Source organism: Choloepus didactylus, chromosome 9, assembly GCF_015220235.1.
Source record: "Choloepus didactylus isolate mChoDid1 chromosome 9, mChoDid1.pri, whole genome shotgun sequence".
Taxonomy (NCBI): domain Eukaryota; kingdom Metazoa; phylum Chordata; class Mammalia; order Pilosa; family Megalonychidae; genus Choloepus; species Choloepus didactylus.
Window position 1 is genome coordinate 103376122 of NC_051315.1, and position 7574 is coordinate 103383695.

The window sequence follows — 7574 nt, forward strand, 5'->3', positions numbered from 1 at the left end:
CATGCTGTTTTGATTATTGTAGCTTTATAATAAGTTTTTTTTTAAATTTTTTACTGCAGTATAACAATGAAATAAACAGTAATTAGATACCTACCATTCCCCCCCCAAAATAAAGCAAAGCAAAATGTGTAAACAGGAAAATAATTCGGCCTATACTTGTACAACTTCTCAAATCCTGTTAGAAGGATCTCATCACATTCTATGATGAAGAATTTTTAAATAGCAGTAATTATTTTCATTTTAAGAAAATGTATCCTTTCTCCCCCACCCTCATTGCCCAAGTATTTAACATGAAAGAATGGGCTTCCTTACACATTAATTTTATACTTAATTGAAGCACCAAGAATAACCACCAATCATCTGGGATTTCTGTTTACAGTTACTACAAAAATTTTCCCAATTTCACAAAGCCGTTATCCAGTGTTACCACTAAATAGAGACTGTAGATTCTAGGTAGCAAAGATTTTTTCTGAAACCAATGTCAAGTCAAAGAAATATAAAGCAGGGCATTACACTAAATTTCTGGATCTAGTACACTAAAAAGAGTGAAATCTAGGAAAAGTTATTTACTGTTTTACAGAAGGAAACAATATCTGCAAATGTGATATTTGATTGAATAATATTTTACATGCTGGGTGAATCTGCAGAATCTGCTAATAAGCAGACATGCACTGTATTTATCTCTGCCCTATGCCCTAGATCCTTCATTCCCCACCCCCAAAAATCTACTACCTTATACCAAGTACTGTGGATATGAGCCCAAATCATCCCAGACAATCCAGTGAACAAAGTTAGTGTAATGCACTGGTGTGAAATGTGAGATAAAAAAAAAAAAAGTTCCTTTCAATCTTCATCAATGTTCCGCTGTAGGAGAAAATTGGTTGCCAAATTCTCATTCTTATCACAAGCAAAATATGCTTGTATCCATGTCCTTCAGGAAATCCGAATGCCTTTAACCTTTCTATAGTTTATTTTTCCTGAGGCATCACTTGAATGTAGTTCATATGACCAGTTCCAGCTTCTTCAATTTCTCTGCTGCCACTTCTATCCCCTCCTTCTTGACCACCAGCTTCTTGAGCTCATTCCTTAAACATCTGAATAAAATTCTCCTGGTGTTGGCTAATTTGCTACAATAACAGGATTCTCTTGACCTATCTGTTGTAGCAACACTGGAAGCGGAGAAGGATTCTGTGGAATGATTTGTCTCATTTGTTGGAACTGAGGCTGATTTCATAAAAATTCAAGCAGATGTCCTCCAGAACTTGTTGCAGTTGTTGCAGTTGTAGTTGCTGCACCTGCAGCCAGTGCTGAAGACTGGGGAGCCTCAGTGCTAGCGCCTGAGGGAGGTCCACCACAGCCTGACTTTCCCTACCTACAAGGATTCCCATCTGCTCTGTCAGGGTTGTTGAAATGGCTCTCAGGGCTGCAATTATTTGCTCTTGTTCATTGCCCATTGACAGCATCTCAGTTACCATATTCTTGCACTGACCTATCACAAGTGCACTTGCTGCATCTTTGAAAAGGTTTGACTGAGAAGAATCTCCTGATGTGCTGTCATTGGTGTTGGGCTAGTAGCCACTGGTGTCTCTGCTGGCTTTTCTGCAAGTTTCTCTCATTTAGTTGCGCCAGTAGGTGCAAGTACAAAAGATGCTGTCGTTGGTGCTGGAGTGATGGATGTAGGTGTGGAAGTGGGAGCCAAAGCTGGGGCCTGAGCTGGGAACTGTAGCAGTGGTGGCAGGATTTGATTGCTAAGTACTGGTGCTGGTGTTGTCACTGCTTTTGGCTTAGTCACCATAACCACTACAAAGTTTTTCTCATCAATTTTATATTCTTTTAGAGCAGTATCATCATTAAAGAATTTGCATGCATAATTTAATTTTTGGCTTGCTACTGGAAGGGCATTTTTCTCCTTTTCAGATTCAGTCTTCTTTTTCTTCAGTGCTTTCATTGTCTGCTCCTGGTCGATGTCTATCTTGAAGGGCTGTTGCTGGAGGGTTTTCAGGGTGACCTGCATAGTGCCGCTGGGCTGCTCCGCTGCTGGGCCTGCTCCGGGTGCTGGCCGCAGGGTGGGGTCTATCGCCTGGCAGGGCCGGGGTAGTTGCGCTCCTCATGCACTTCAGAGGAAGGCAGTGGGGGTGGGAGCTTGTCACATTCGCCCAGCGGAGCGAGTTCACCCCCAGTCCTGGCCCTGTACTGCACCGCTGCTTCCGCCACTGCTGCCTTTCCTGTGAGCTGGGGCCGCCAGGTTTCCGCACGCCGTGAGCGCCAGCCACTGGGTTTGCACATGGCGCGAGGGGCTCGGAGGGCTGAGCAGAGAACCTGCTAGCTCGCTGGATGGTCGCTGCCATCATTGTCTACAAGAGGCTTTAAAATCAGGAAGTGTGAGTCCTTCTTCATTCTTCTTTTTCAAAGATAATTTGGACTATTTGAGTGTTATCCTTCCATGTCACTCTAATGTTTGTGATTTCTGTCCTTCTGTTCAACTGGCTTTAGTTTGTTCTTCTCATTCTTTATCCTCCGGTTGTGAGGTTAGGTCTTGGATTTGTGTTCTTTCATCTTTTTTAATGTACACATTTAGAACTATAAATTTCCCTCTAAGCATTTCTTTTGCTGCATACGTTTTGGTAATTTGTGTTTTCATTTTCATTTGCCTCAAGATATTTCCTAATTTCCCTTGAGATTCCTTCCTTGACTTGTTGATTTTTAAAGAATGCCTTGTTTGATTTCCACTTATTTGTGAATTTTCCGGTTCTCCACCTGTTATTAATTTCCAGCTTCATTCATGGTTGGAGAAGATGCGTTGTGTGATTTCAGTATTTTTTTTTTTTAACTTATTGAGAGTTGTTTTTTGACCTAACGTATGATCTATCCTGGATAATGATCTGTGTGCACTAGAGAAGACTGTGTTTCTGTTGCTGTTAGGGAAGTGTTCTATATACATCTGTTAGGTCTAGTTAGGTGGAAAGGGCGCTTTTCAAATCTGGGTTTGTTGCTTGGTGTGGCCAATAAAAATCACACCGAATCAGGCTGAGGAGGAAACAAGGGTTTATTTACACCAGCAGGAGGACAGGGGAAGATTTCCCAAATCAACCTCCCCAAAGTGATTTTTCAATTGGCTTTTATACCCAACAGATACAAAGAGAGATAATCATCATAGTTAACAGGTAACAGAGGTTTGGAAAATTTCAATAGTTTACCCTACTTCCTTCAGGATTTACATCCTGTGACACCTGGGAAAGGTGCTTCCCAGTCTAGGGAGAAAGATGAAAGGCGTATTCATATCTGGGAGGTTTGGGGCAATAGATTAAAGCTTATTCCAGTCTGGGTAGACTTTACATTTATATACTGCTGCAGACTTTATGTTTACATATTGCTCCTTTGTGAGACTAAGAGCTCTCATTGTAGCCTGCATATAGCTTTGAAGATTACATTTTAAGGCTACTTGACAATTTCCAGCTTGCTTACAGTTTTAATATTATAGTTAAAAAGTCACTGTTACACTTGGTTTATAGTATCATTTAAGTCTTCTATTTCCTTCTTGATCTCCTGTCTAGATGTTCTACCTATTAATGAAAGTGGTGTATTGAGGTCTCCTACTATTAATGTAGAACTGTCTACTTCTCCCTTCAAATCTGTCAATATTTGCTTCATATATTTTGGATGCTCTGCTATTAAGTGCCTGTATATTTATAAGTGTTATGTCTTCTTGTTGAATTGGACTCTTCATTAGTATATAGTGACTATCTTTGACCCTTGTTACAGTTTTTAACTTAAAGCCTATTTATCTGATATTAGTATAGCAACCCCAACTCTCTTCTGGTTACTATTTCCGTGGTATATTTTTCCATCCTTTCACATTCAAGCTACTTGTGTCTTTCAAGTTGAGTCTTTTGTATATAGCATATATTTGTGTCATGTATTTTATCCATTCTGCCAATCTCTGCATTTTGACTGGAGAATTTAATCCATTTATGTGAAAGGTAAGTACTGTATTGCAGGACTTTCTTCTGCCATTTTATTTTTTGGTCCTTATAAGTTTTATACCTTTTTTTTTTTTTACCCTTAATTCTTCTGTTATTGTCTATTTTCATATTTATTTGATTTTTTTGTATTATACCATTTTGAGTCCTTTCTCATTTATTTCTGTATATATTTTTCATATATTTTCTTTGAGGTTAACATGTGGCTAAAATTTAACATCCTAAATCTATAACAATCACATTTTATTTGATACCAACTTACCTTCAATAACTTACTCTTCCTATACCTCTCCATCTCCCTCTTTTTGTTAAACTTGTTATAAATTATATTATACATTGTATGTCAAGATCATGGATTTATTATTACTTTTTATGCATTTGCATTCTGGAACCTGTAAGAAACAAAATGTGATGTTACATACCAAAAAAAAAATAGAATACAATAGTGCTAGCATTTATAGTTAACCATGTGGTTACCTTTATCAGAAGTCTTTATTTCTTTATGCCACTATGGTCCACTTCATGTTGTCTTTCCTTTCAGTCTGAAGAACGCCTTTTTGCCTTGCTTGTAAGACAGGTCTAGTGGCAATGAACTCCCTCAGCTTTTGTTTGACTGTGAATGTCTTCATTTTTCCCTTACTTTTGAAAGATAGTCTCACTGGATACAAATTCTGATGAGAAATTGGCATTAAATCTAATTGGGATTTCCTTGTCCACAACATGTTGCTTTTTTCTAGTACCTTTCAGAACTAACTCCTTGTCCTTGACATTTGACAGTTAAAGTACCGTGTGTTTGAGGACAGTTGTCTTTGAGTTTATCCTGTTTGGGTTTCATTGGGATTCTCGAATGTGCATATTCATTTGCATAAACTTGGGAAGTTTTCTGCCATTATTTATTTGAATATTCCTTCTGCCCCTCTCTCTATTCTCTCCTTCTGGGACTCCCATAGTGTGTATACTGTAGACTTGATGGTGTCCTACAGGTCTCTTAGGCTGTGTTCCCTTTTAAAATTCTTTTTATTTTTCTTTCTGCTCCTCAGCCAGAATTATTTCAGTTGTCTTATCTTTGAGTTCACTAGTTCTTTCTTTTGTCAGCTCCAATCTGCTGTTGGAACCCTAAGGGAATTTTTCATTTCAGGTGTTGTGGTCTTCAACCCCAGTATTCTGTTTGATTTCTTTTAAAAACTTCTATCTCATTATTATGATTATTCTATGTCATTATCTCATTGTTGTTTCATTGTTTTCCTTATCTCCTTTAGTTTTTTCTATTTTCCTTTATCTACAAGAGCATATTGAGGATCTTTTTTAAACATCTTTTTATGGCATATTTGCAGTCTGGTCTTCTTCATTGATGGTTTCTGGATTTTTATCTTGTTCCTTTGGATGAGTCATTATTTTCTGTTTCTTCTTTTGTCTTGTAACATTTTGTTGCACACTGTAAATTTTAATATTTTAAAGTGTTAACTCTGGGATTTGGTCCCTGAACTGTCTGCTTCTTAAGTTGGTATCCTGTTAATAGAGATTTCCTTGAGTACCAGGAGCTAACAAAAACAAATCAATACAAAAAACACCTCTCACATTCTTTGCAAATTGGCTCTGCATTGGCTGATGTTATCCTTCAGAGTTTCTTATCAAGAATATCAGCCTGAAGTGAATGTGAAGTGCATGGTCTTCTCCATCTTTTCTGAGCTTCTCCATCTTGTCTTGGGCTTCTCCCACTTATAGGAATTTGAATGCCCCCTCTATTCCCTATGAAATAGGCTTTCTCCCCCTTCCAGGTACTCTATCATATGAATTAAAGCAGGTTGTCCTTTGTCCCAGGCCACTTTGACTTAATTGTTTCTTTCACTGGTTTAGATATCTGTAAGCTAATTCTGCCTGCAGGGCAAGTTCTGTGAGGGAGAGTCTGTGACAAGTTTCCTGATTCAGTCTTTCATGCCACCCATTAGATTGGCACTGACATGTGGGTATTCCGGTATACACATAGGCGTTTCTCTGCTCCCTCCAGATCAGGGCCAGGGACCCACAATTGGAGCACAAGCTGACTCCACTCTACACAAGAGAGCAGGTGGAGGAGAGGCCAGGAACAGTACCATGAGCATTTCTCCAAATATTTTTAAAGATGTGTTTTCTTGATTAGGCCCTTACTCAGTCACCCCCATCTTTTAACTGTCTTCTGGAGTTCTGAGGAAGATTGCTGTGCCTGTTTTTTTCTAGTTGTTCAAAGATTCTATGGAGGAACAACACTTTGGATTGGCTTATTCAGGTGTCTTGGTCCAAAATGCCCACTGCCTGTTTTTTAAAAAAGTTTTATTTATGTATAATTCACATACAATTTAAAGGTAAAATTCAATTGTTTTTAGCATATTCAGAGTTTTGCATCACTGTAATCAATTTAAGAATATTTTCATCTTTCAAAAAAAAAAGAAAACACCCTATAACCGTTAGCAGTCACTCATCATTTTCACCCAACTGTCCCTATCTTAGACTACTACTTATCTACATTGTTTCTGTGGATAATATGTGGTCTTTTGTGTCTAGCTTCTTTAACTTAGCTTAATGTTTTCAAGTTTGTTCATGTCACAGCATGTGTCAGTACTTCATTCCTTTTCATTACCATATAATATTCTATTGATTGGATATGCCAATATTTAACCATTCATCAGTTAATGGGCATGCAGACTGTTTCTACTTTTGTGGGCTAGTATAATTAATGCTACTAAGAGCATACACACACACACACACACAACATTTTGTGTGAAGATGTATTTTCATTTCTCTTTGGTATACATAAGAGGGAATTACTGAGTCATTTGTTAACCCAGCATTGAGGAACTGCCAAAATGATTTCCACAGTGGCTGTACCATTTTACATTTCCACCAGCAATGTATAAGGATTGCAATTTCTGAACATCCTTTGTGCCTTTATTATCAAATATATTACATTTCTGTTTGGTATAATACAATAACACAATTATATACATACCATTTTATGTAATTGTTTTTTAAATCAGTTAAGAGAAGAAAGAAGATGAAATCTGCAATTATTTTGTCTTTCAATATTACCTACCTAATTACCTTTACTGGCATTCTTTGCTTTAGTGTGAGGATTCAAATTAATACCTGTTGTAACTTGTTCTCAGTCTGAAGAACTTCCTTTGGGGTGTCTTCAAAGATGAGTCTGCTAGTAATTAGTCCTCTGTTTTTGCTTATCTCTAATGCCTTTTTTTTTTTTAATTTTAGCACTTTCTGTGTGTTATCAAATTGCTCTCTGGTCTCCATTGTTTCTGAAGATAAGTTAGCTATTAATTCTATTATATTTCCCTTATACATGATGAGTTATTTTTCTCATGCTACTCTAGATTTTTTTTCTCTTTTTGTCTTTCAACAGTTTTGCCCTCATATGTCTATGTGGATCACTTTGTGTTTATCTTATTTGAAATTTATTGAGCCTCTTGGACTTGTAGATGTATTATTTTCCTATTGCTGTTATAACAAATTACCAAACTTAGTGGCTTAAAAATAGCACAAATTTTATTTATGTTCTTGCACTGTTCTGGAAGTCTGAAATCTGAAATCAGTTTCACTGGGCTA

The 7574-nt window shown here is 37.4% G+C and overlaps 1 pseudogene; it reads right to left on the minus strand.

Annotated features, from left to right (window-relative positions):
• Positions 1 to 843: 843 nt before the first annotated feature.
• LOC119544808 lies at positions 844 to 2014 on the minus strand (annotated as a pseudogene).
• Positions 2015 to 7574: the final 5560 nt, after the last annotated feature.